This window comes from Alosa sapidissima, chromosome 23, assembly GCF_018492685.1.
Source record: "Alosa sapidissima isolate fAloSap1 chromosome 23, fAloSap1.pri, whole genome shotgun sequence".
Lineage (NCBI taxonomy): Eukaryota > Metazoa > Chordata > Actinopteri > Clupeiformes > Clupeidae > Alosa > Alosa sapidissima.
In genome coordinates, this window is record NC_055979.1 from 12,645,159 (window position 1) to 12,657,302 (window position 12,144).

General features: G+C 40.3%; 2 long non-coding RNA genes across 2 annotated transcripts in view; both read right to left on the bottom strand.

Annotated features, from left to right (window-relative positions):
- Nucleotides 1–3,515: 3,515 nt before the first annotated feature.
- The window catches only part of LOC121698760, a 9,309-nt gene continuing 680 nt past the window's right edge, over nt 3,516–12,144 (bottom strand). Inside the window, exons 2-3 of the long non-coding RNA XR_006026853.1 lie at nt 12,052–12,054; nt 3,516–3,596 (exon numbers count right to left, since the gene is read on the bottom strand). This is a non-coding gene — a long non-coding RNA (uncharacterized LOC121698760). The remainder of the gene's footprint in view (nt 3,597–12,051; nt 12,055–12,144) is intronic.
- Nucleotides 5,596–6,063, bottom strand: LOC121698761. The gene is made up of 2 exons (XR_006026854.1): nt 6,008–6,063; nt 5,596–5,703 (listed from the first exon to the last, which is right to left on the bottom strand). It is a non-coding gene; the product is annotated as an uncharacterized LOC121698761 (long non-coding RNA).

Consider the following 12,144-nt stretch of genomic DNA (forward strand, 5'->3'; position numbering starts at 1 on the left):
AGGATCATTTAGCCTCCTGATGCTATGCTTTTCATCTCCGTCAGCATATACTGTAGGCTGACAAAACCATGGCAATGATCAGTGACAACTTCAAGGCACACACACACACACATGCAAACGTGCACACGCGCACACACACACACACACACACACACACACACACACACACACACACACACACAGACAGACATACACACACACACACACACACATACACACACACAGACAGACATACATACACAGCTCTTAAAAAGCCCCAGCCCCATTTTTTTGCTCTCTTATTACTGGATTTGATCATGATGACTGGTAATAACTATCATTACTCAGAGAGTGGTGTAAGTGGTCCTACTTTTTGCTTTTTAGCTTTTCCCAGTCGAGAAACTCATAGTCATACTGTAGGTTCAATGTCACAGATGACTGGATTTTAAAAAAGACGGCAAACATCTATCCAGCTACTCAACAGAGATTTGAACTGGCCTATAACTTTCAAAGAGGAATGACACCATAATAATCTATGCAGGATTGATTGTTATTTTTATTTATTTATGTCATGTTTATTTTTTAAGATGAAGAGTATTAGTGATAGGACAAAATGTTCTAGGAATAGGATCTAGAACTCTATGTTCTAGAATTCTCTCCATTCCACACTCTCTCCATTTATTCCCATTTCTCTGTTCTGTGTTCCAACTGCCTTCTAAGTAGTATATTGTCTTTTTGGATGGCATGGCTGGCAAGGTGGTTTTCGTTCACCTGACCATGGCAATATCATTCCTGGGCCCAAACATGGCTGCTGTTCATGTCAGTCTAACGTGTGCAGCTGACGAACTGGATTTCATCAAACGGCTCTAAAGCTGCAAAGTCACAGCCCACACATTTTGTACAATGTCCAGAAATAGTTTTACTCATAATATTTGGACAAAGCCACAACAAATTTACCAAAGGGTTTCAAAAGTGCTTGTCTGCCAGTATAGCCGGTCAAAATCAGGTCCCAGGGTTGATACACAACCAGTGTGCATATCAGGGGTAATACTTATGACTACCCTACCAAGATACTTACTTGTACAGTCACACTATAGTAAGTTAATATAAGCTCTGTATACTCTAGTAGAGTTTGTCTACCTGATATTTAGTTCCCAAAGCTAAGACCTGTAAAATATTTGTGTTAAATTCCAATGTTTTCATACTTTTTCTCACCCTTGATTTTGTATCATTTTTACACTCATAGAAAGGCCTTATCTTGGAGGCCATGTTTGAGCCATATCTTGAAAAGTATTTTTCCCAGCCTGCTCAAACTTTGTAGGGTGGAAGACAAACATGTCCTCAGTGTGATTGGGCTGTAAAAGTTTGTACCGCATGGCCATTAGTTTTATATAAGGCCCTAGATATGGAACAAACTGCAAAAATTGTCTTCTAAACTATTTCTTTGTATCACAAATCATTATTTTGTCTGCAAATAAAATAATCTATTAATGTTGAGCCAATATTTGAGGTCTCTGCAAAAATGAACATGACGATATTAAGGATGAAACATGGTGTGATTGAATTTTTACTAAAAAAAATGGTCATAGGACTAAAATGGTGTGTGGAGTAGCTAGTAGGAACACGAACACAAAAATCAATGTGGGAAACTGGGAATAGTTCAGTTTATAGTCGTTTTCTATATAATGTGCCATTGATGTACAATGTTTCATTCATACTGTAAATACACTTACTTGGTTACATTGTATGCCAATGCCCTTTCATTCTTGTTCCTGAGGCAGAACAATGATGTTGACTCTATTTATTTATCTATGGTACAAGATTGGCACTTAATGCCCATACTAAATGCCCATACACTGAGCTACTTTTTTATATAGATTTTCAAGTGTCTACTTTTCATCCTATGAAAATTACAGAAAAAACACAAACTCCCTTTGTTTAAAAACGTCAAGCCCATTATATGAGGAGAGCTCAAATATTGGTACAACATTAATTAAATATAGTATGTAGACAACATTAATGATTAATACCAAATGCATTGAAAAACGAGTTTACTACCCTTAATGTCACTAGTTTTTCCTAATCTAGGGCCTTGTAGAATATTAATAAGAATGCTGTACAGTCATACTGAGAACATATTTGTCTTCCACCCTACAAAGTTTGGGCAGCCTATGAATAATACTTTTCATGGTATTAATGCCCAAACATTGCTTGCCAGATAATGTGATTTTCAGGCTGTAAAAATTATGCAATTGCAAGGGCTGAAAACTAGATGTACCGCAAAGCAGTACAAAATATGACCGCCGCCCAGTCCAGCACATGTTTTCCACAAAAATAAGTCACGCTGAAAGGCATATATGATTCTAACTGTCTCACTGAATTGCATTATGCACACTCAATTCTCACTGTTATCTGCTAGACAACAAGTACCAAAACATGATTAGTTCATAGATTTCACGTGTAATATACATTTTATACAACCCCACCCCCATCTTGCCTGGTCATAATTCTAAGAAATTCTTGAATTGTGTGCATGTGTGCGTGTACATGTTTATGTTTATGTGTGTGTGGGTGGGTGTGTGTGCGTGCATGTGTGTGTTTGCCTGTTTATGTGCCTGTGTGTTTGTGCATGTGCATGCATGCGTATATATGTCTACTGTGTGAGAATGTGTCATACGTACTGTAGGATTACTGTGAATGTATGTGTGTGCGTGTGTATCTGTTAATGCACATGTGTGCATATGGAATGGGTTTACATGACCCCTGGAGGCAAACATACGCAAAAAATTGGTCATCCTAGGCGCTACGGTTCTTAAGATATTCACAGAAAACTGTGTCTGCCCTACCCTCCTTTCGGGGGGTCCAGTCCAGCGGGGGGGCTACAGATCAAAACGATGGTTCCATGCTATCCATGTGGGGTTACATGCCCACCAAGTTTCGTGTACCCCGGTCTTTCAGTGTCCCGGGGATCCTTGTTGGTGTACGGTCACTAAATGTACACATACATTATTTTATTGTAAGGCCCCCCATGAACGAAAGTCCACGAAACTTGGCATGCATTCGGAGGGTGTCATAATGATCCTACACTTTCAATTTCGTGCAGTTTTGACTGTGTTAGGTCACAGATACCTGCGATTACAACACCTCATTTTTACTTTTTTGTGTTTAACTAGGTGGCACTATACATGAAATGAGTGGTTATGGAATGGGTTGACATGGCCCTTTGAGATCAACATACAAAAAAAAATGGTCCTCCTAAACCCTACGGTTCTCGAGATATTCACAGAAAACTGTGTCTGCCCTACCCTCCTTTCGGGGGGTCCAGTCCAGCGGGGGGGCTACAGACCAAAACGAAAACAGGAGGTTCCATGCTATCCATGTGGGGTTATATGCCCACCAAGTTTCATGTACCCCGGTCTTACAGTGTCCCGGGAATCCTTGACGGAAATTTGGACATGCGAAAAAGAAAAAAAAAGGAAAAAAAATAGAATATTTTAATAGAAATATTTTACAGGCTTTGGTTGTCGGACCCATTGTTGATATAAACAAGGTTTGAACAAAATCTGAGGCGATGCTGCAACAACCTTATCTGATTTCACACGGAATGACCCATTTGTCTACTGTGCATTGGTTAAAGAAACAGCTTAAACAATCATTTGAGAAGGTCCCTAACATTTTCTGGGTTTCAAAGTAATGGCTTTTGAATGGCTAGACTCTCATGTTCTTCATGACCACAATCTTTTTTTCCACTTTTTTTTACCACTGTTGCATAACAGAAATAAGGAGGCTGTTCAAATACCATTTCCACAATTGCACAGTAATGTCACAAGTGTCTAATGGCATTTTTGTTCTCAGAGTCGAACGCCCCATGTTATAAGAGATGAGCTTACTGTTACACAACACTAAAGCTATGATGTAAGCACTGATAACTGTATACTGGTGCAAAGTCTTTTTTAAAGTGTCTGAATGCTGTTTGCGTATTTGTTTGCGTTTGTTTGTATGTTTGTGTGTGCAGTCATGGCCGGGTCTGCAGCAAAACAAATACGTGTCCCTTATTTCACTTCCCACTAACTGAATGAGTCACCATGCCTGTCCTTGCCCGGAGGGGAGCATCGCCTCGTTGTTCCCTGCCCCTCCACATTATATAAGACCTCCCTTGGGTAAGGCATCAGGGTTCAACCATGTGGCTGAGAGCGCAGCTTAGTCTTCCCCTTAAAGATACTCCTGGTCAAAGTCACAGTGAGTGTACTTAGGTAGTGTGTAATTAATACTTAGTTAATAAATAATTAGCAATGACAATATAATAATATAATATTATGGTAACACTTTATTTTAATGTGTCGTTGTTACAGTGTACCTACCTAATTAGGTACAGTGGTACAACCTGTGTAACAACATGTACTATCAGGTACTATCATTGTACTTGCATTATGTATTTGTGGGTACCTACATATAGTTGTTACACTGTAATACTGAGTGCTTTTACAAAACTTTGCCAATTTGCCTAAATTTTCATCAGAGGCAAAGAGCTGACCTGAGACCTGCTGGATGGGGTAAATCTGGTCATGATAGATTTGATATACAAAGCATGCTTAGCTCCAGTCAAGGCCTCATTGTCTTCAGTGTACATGTAACAGCTGTGCTGCTACAACCTTGTTACTCTGGTACAGTGGAATAAACCTATTAAGTGTACCAGTTAATTACTTACATGTACATATGACATGTATGTTATGTCTTCAATGTCTTGGAACAGGTCTACTAATTCACTACATCAAAGACACAACATACATGTCAGCCAGTTTTGGAAAAAAACCTGCACTTCTACCTCCACCTAGAGCCTGTTATTTGTTTTGCAAAAATCCACAGCTCCCGGTTCTTCTGGTCCAATCAGAGCAGGGTTGTGTGAGATCTGACTGTCAATCACAGTCTTGTGCAGTCTGGTACGCACTGACAAGCACAAACTCGATGAGAAGGTGCTCGGTGATAGTGGGGGAGGGGCATGAGAGTTATAAACATTCAAAATTTTGGCTAGGTCCTCTCAATTTGTCAGACTTGCCAACTGCAGCTTTAATTAAGTATGGGCTCCATACACATAATTCGCTTATGAGCAGATCAGCTTCCTGTTTACACTGTACACATAGGCTATCCCAGATAGCAAACATACTGTACACTGGGATGGAACTGGGCCACAACTACCACAACGTCCGGCACGGATCTGCATAATGGACCTGATCCGGCGTCCAAACGCACATCGGTCCAAAACTGGTCTGGATCCGTTTGACGGATCTGGTTCCAATAAGGGCTAAGACTGGCCCAGTTCCGTATGATAGTCTGTGTTACTGACGTGTTCCAGATCTGCTTATCATATGCAATACGGGTCCGCTTATTGTGTGTGGTACGGACCCGTTTATCAGATATCAGCTGGCTTTATTTGACATGTGAAATGTGATTGGTAATTAATTATCCTGAAAAATCCGTTTGCTACACATTTGCTAACAGGTTCGTTATAGGTTCACCCAGGCTAAAGTTCGTAACGTTTTCCCAACAGCTCAACTAATAAACATGAGCTAGGCTACAAACACAACTTTACACATAAGTGTCTTATTATTTTTTTTATTCAACAACCTGGCTGTAGAAGTGCAATCCCAGACAAAGTTTAAGTCGTGTTAATTCCATCGTGTTCCCATCAATATTCAGGCTGTCTCAGTCATCTCCATGGTCAATCTGAAACAACACAAAATAAACATTAAGAGTTAGCCATTTATTCCTTTTTGAAAATAGGCTAAGTCACAATTACACTTGTTTTTTTTATCATCATTGATCCTGTTAGCGTTATCACTGTTTTTTTGGGGGTTTTTTTCAAAATAGGCTAGTTATTGTGATGGCTGTTTTGCTTAAGCTAAGCTAGTAGCCTATATTGCTGGAAAATAATAGTATAAACTTACTGTACAGTAGCCTAAAGTTATCAATCGCTCGGCTGCTTGTTGTCTCTGAATAAACCAACAGAGATAAAAAGCAGATAGCCTACCTTGAAAAGTTGGGCTGTGTCCTAGTCCAACCCCAGGCTGGCAAATCATGTCAAAAAATGTGAGCAAACCAAAGATCCTTGATTAACGTTACTGCTTGGACTTCTGCATGCGTGGCACGAATATAGGGTTGTCTCATAGCACTGTTTGATCTGACACAAACAACACTAATTTTACCACTGCTAGGTAATAATAAAAATAATGAAACGAGCATATGATCAATATTGAGCCAACTATATCTTCTTTTCCAGCCTTACTGTAGAAATGAAGTGGCCATGGGAACATAGTGCACCCCCATGGTTTCTAAATTTGTGCAATTCCAAAATACCTTTTTTTTTCTTTAGCAGCCAGTTGACAATGAAGTAGGGAAAGGACAGTCAATTTAGCAGAATCAGCACCTTAATTAATATCATTACCACCTGGGTCTGCTGTGATATAATGGTCCTTCGGCTCATATCCGTATCACAGGTTTGGGCCAAATCAGTGTTTTGTATTTTAAACGCATTTCCTGACTTCCAGTTGAGTTGCGGAAATCAGACCTGGAACAAATCTGTTAACCGGTGATAAAACAGCATTACTAGCAGAGCTGAAACCTCTATCAGGAGCATATCTGGCCCACAGTCAGATACCGTATGTCCGCTACAGGCGGATCTAAAGGCTTTTATGCGGATCCGGCCCAAAGGAAATTGCTATCTGGGATGACAGAAAAATGACAGATTACTGCTCTGTTGGTTTTATTAATAGAGTATTTCTAGTCAAATAAAAACATTATCGAACCAGTTCAGTAACATCAGATGCTTGGTTAAAATATAACATGTTAACATTATCACTTACCCTCATAGTTAAAATATAACATGTTAACGTTATCACTTACCCTCATAGTTACTGCCAATGTACATTTTAAACCTTTTTTCCTGTTTGCTGGTGGGAGTAGCATTTGACACTTTCACAAGTCGATCTATATTACCATGAGACAAGACAACGGCTATAGAAAAGAGCCATATCTGTCAATGTATCAACATAACCAGGAAGTTGATCTGCTGGAATAAGTAAATCTGGAATTGAGACATGCATAGAGTGGATCAAGAAACACGGATCAAATAGGTTACAGGTTATAGGTTGATTAGAACGTACTGTTTATTTTTAGAAATATCTACATAAAAAATCTTTTCAGGTTACAGTTGAGTAAAGTGTGTGATTAAGGTAAATAACGTCATAACATGGATATTCTTTATAAGTTACATATTAGCCGGCCTGGGAAAACGCACAGAAGTGGTATATTAGGGGGGAAAAGTGACCAATTTTATGTTATTTCAATGCAGCTCTGTATATTCATAAAAAATAGTGATCGGACAAGTTCACCCAGGTCACTATAGACTGCATTCTCTAACACCCCGACCCACCCACACACACACATATACACATACACATACACATACATACGCACACTCCCGAGACGGCTATGCATATCAGTAAGTCCATGCTTCTGTTTCTCCTGAACGTGACTTTGACACATATGCCTCCATGGCTGTAGGATGGTGATCGCTCACTCACTCTGCTCCGCTCCTCTCCGGCTTCGACCGCTTCCTCATTTAACACCTCGCTCCTATTCTGGGAGCTCCAGGAATACTCCCTGGCAACCGCAATCAGTTAATTACAACTCTATCACAGCCAGAGAGCCAGGAGCAGAGCCAGAGGAGACCTGAGCTCTGAGGACATCCAGGAACCAACGAAGAAAAGGCAAAAAGCAGGAAAAAACCTCTTTGTCTCCTTGATTATATGATTATACATTGATGTGATGAATTTCACGCATTGAGATGAGTTAGGGCTTTGTGTTGAGTCTCAGCCCAACTTCACTTGTATGAACTCGTACGAACTTGTACACCAAGGTAAAGGTGCAAAGAATCTTAAAGGTGCTCTAAGCGATGCTGGGTAACGTCACTTCTGTTGACTTTCAAACAAAACAGAGAGCTAGCTCGCTACTTCCTCCCCCTCCCTCCCGTGCTGCTTCTGTGCAATTGAAACTCTCCTCAACGCGCATCTCGTCTGTGATTTGCTGGAACAGTTTGTTATGTTTTTATGGGCTAGGTTTGCCCAGGTTGTTCTTGTTGCCGTTTTGGGGTCTGGGTTGTCCACAGAGATCACGTTTTTTTACAGTGTTTCAGGACACAGACACTAGACTAGCGGTTGATTAGGTGATGTTTGCAGTAAGTGACATAAAATGTTTTAGCCTAAAAAACGTGTGGCACGCGTGGCATCACTAATCTTACTCTGCAGAAGTGTCTTACTTACAGAAATGTGCGCTCACAATTAGCAGGATGGCTGTTACAGAATAATTAGCAAGAGGCCTTGTCTTAATGAGACAGGCCATTAAATGTCTCAGTGCTGCCATAGACTACACACACAGGAGAGGGCCTAAATGCTTCCTCTTTTTAGTTTATTGGGCTCCTGTTTATGATCCTGCCTCATTTGTTTTTGTTGATGAAATAGTATTAGAAGCCCTTGTTTTGTAAAGTAGTAATTTGCAACATGAAGCCCTTTAGGAATACCACTCTTAAACTGCATTAAGTTCTCTAAAAGAATATCTATTTCTCAGGATAAAAAGAAATGAAAAAGAAAAGAAAATGGCCAAATGTCAAATTCATGTTGAGCTGAAATTGAACTATAGAATAAACTAGACAACAGACACACCTCATTTTGAATTGTCCTTTTCTGATGAGATTAACTCTCCCTGTTTTCCCTCCAGGTGTTGATCAGCACACTTTACATTTACACTAATTTAGCATTCATTTTTATCCAAAGTGACTTACATATGTCAATTATATTGGAAGGGTCATTGTCCCCAGAGCATATAAGGGCGCAGCGGTGGAAGCCGGGAATCAAACCCACAACTTACTACTGCATGCTAGCTCAGCTCCTTAGCCATTACGCTACCACTGCCCACACTTAGCATTAGCATGCATGGTTGCATGGAAGTTGTTGCAAAGGAAGGTTGGGATACAATATTTGAATTTCAAATTTTTGCGTGAACATGAACTTGAACTCGTGAAACGGGGTTCACTCTTTATTACGACATCCCGTTATTACAACGACCCTCTATTACGACATACCGTTATTACGACATGCCTCTATTTAGACATGCCCCTACTGTCTACTACTAAAAAAAATTTAGTACCGCTATTCTGACATTACCAATCCTCATTTTCAATGTATCTCTGCAGTTCCTGTATCCTATCAAATTCCAACATCCTAGATGCATGGATGAGCTGTAGTCATGTCATCTGCGCCTGCAGACATCAACAATCCACCCGCCATCCACTCCAAACAATGTTTTTCCCAATAATTGATATCGGCACACATTTCAGTCAAAACCTTAGGTGATTTTGAACTGGCCATGTGACTAAATGTTACACATTATATAAAACACAGGTAGCTCTCCTCATTTTATTCTCTAAGCTCTCAGGGGAGAACGGTCGGAAACTCCATGCATCAAACAAACTCTGTGCGTGCAGGCCACCTATATTAATTAATTAATGGCCGTCAATCAATGACCAATCGCGCAAAGATGGGCGGAATTCTTACGCTCTAGTAGCCTAAACCATTTCAGTGAACGTTCAAATAACCCCCAGAGTTCAGTGTCCATCAGGGTGTTCAAACTGGGTGTGCGATATATTCAAGTTGCTTATAGGCTATTGCATTTTAGAGGACAATGATAAAGCCATATGCAACGCATTTTGGCTTGCCAGCAGGTTGGATAAACTTAATTTACTACACAATAATGTAGGCTAGGCCTATATTTTTTACATGTCATGCGTGCAGTTGTTGAATTGCACATAACATTTCTGCATATTTATTATGACCGCCGCGCAGCGAAGCGGCGGTCATATAGGTTTAGTCAGATTTTTTTTTTTTTTTTTCTTTTTTCTTTTTTTTTTTTTTTCTTTTTCGCATGCCCAAATTTCCGTCAATGATTCCCGGGACACTGAAAGACCGGGGTACACGAAACTTGGTGGACATGTAACCCCACATGGATAGCATGGAACCATCGTTTTTCGTTTTGATCTGTAGCCCCCCCGCTGAATTGGACCCCCCGAAAGGAGGGTAGGGCAGACACAGTTTTCTGTGAATATCTCGAAAACCGTAGGGTTTAGGAGGACCATTTTTTTTTTTGTATGTTGATCTCAAGGGGCCATGTCAATCCATTCCATAACCACTCATTTCATGTATAGCGCCACCTAGTTAAACACAAAAAAGTAAAAATGAGGTGGTGTAATTGAAGGTATCTGTGACCTAACATAGTCAAAACTGCACGAAATTGGAAGTGTAGGATCATTATGACACCCTCTGTATGCACGCCAAGTTTTGTGGAATTCCGTTCATGGGGGGCCACACAATAAATTAATTTATGTTCCTATACACCAACTGGCCTGTAGGTGGCCGGAGACAGTTTTCTGTGAATATCTCGAGAACCGTAGGGCCTAGGACGTCCACCTTTTTTTTGTATGTTGGTCTTAAGGGGGCATGTCAACCCATCCCATTACCACTTATTTCATGTATAGCGCCACCTAGTTAAAAATTAAAAAGCAAAAAATTAGGTGTTTTCATCTCAATATCTCTGGCTGACAAGGTCAAAACTGCACGAAATTAAAAGTGTAGGATCATTATGACACCCTCTGAATGCATGCCAAGTTTTGTGTACTTTCGTTCATGGGGGGCCTTACAATAAAATAATTTATGTGTACATTTAGTGACGTACACCAACAAGGATTCCCGGGACACTGAAAGACCGGGGTAAACAAAACTTGGTGGGCATGTACCCCCCACATGGATAGCATGGAACTGTCATTTTTCGTTTTCATCTGCAGCCCCCCCGCTGGACTGGACCCCCCGAAAGGAGGATAGGGCAGACACAGTTCTCTGTGAATCTTTTATGGTATGTTGGTCTCAAGGGCCCACATCAACCTGGCTCATAATCACTCATTTGTGATTTGCCCCCCCCCCCCCCCCCCCGGTAAAAAATGAAAATCAGTAGGATTAAAAGAAAGCCAAAATAAATATTCATCATCATCATCATGGCTGCATTTTCAGTATTGGCGAGAAGTAGTCGTTTGTCCACTAGATGGCGCATCGTTGCAGTGAGACGTAATTTTGTTGGAAGTTAAAAGTGGGTTGGAAAAAACAATGGACGCTTCATACAAGGACTGTAATTTACCGCAGCGAACATCTAATAAGGATAGGACTATGTTCACATGAAGTGTAATTCCCATTTCTTCTTGAAGCCGAAATAAATCTGAGGATGTTTATCGGGACATGCTTGGTTTTTACTGCAGGTACGTTAATCTTGTAATATCAATAAGGACCTAGGTAATGTTACCGTTAGCGTTGGTTGAGTGATGGAGGCATTTGATTTATTGCATTTGTAGAAAACTATAAATGCGGTTATACCAAGCAAATTGATAGCAGCACTGTTTGTATCTTTCGACTGTCATTTATTGCACGTGCTACAAAATCATTCTGTGCAATGGAAGATTTACCAACGTTACACCGGTCTGATACAGTTTTGCCTATACATGCTTGAGACTGAGACGCCTGTTTATTTTGTTTTAAGTGCGTGCAGGGTGTGAGAGGGGAATCGATGTGCTTTGATTACAGCTTGGTAGTTGTAGTCTGTGAAATTAAAAAGCACGTGTGTGTGAAGTATCCAAACAATGACACCTTCATTTCATTATGGCTGCTTTAGCAAAACACCTTAAGCTACTGTGTAGTGGGTCCCATTTAGAAGTGGCTACTTCATTCGCGCTTTCCTTGACTCATGGAGCTGCGTGAATGTTATTACAACTTTTCGCCACGATATGACAGTTTAAGTCCGCTTGATACTGTAAGGCGTAAGCCATTGGTTTCCAAAGGAGATTTTATTTGTGTCGCCAGCATAGCCTATTGACAATTTATGTTGTAAATAGGCCTACCTTATAATCCTACCTGTAGCTTAGGGAAGCTAACAGCTTTCTATTAGGATCTAGTTTGTTAGTTACCGTTTTGTCATAACTCCCTGATGCATTTTTGCATTTAGAATAGCCAGAGCGTGTATATCTCAATCGGAAAATTAAACAATATCGGGTGCCTATGGACTAGGCTGGGT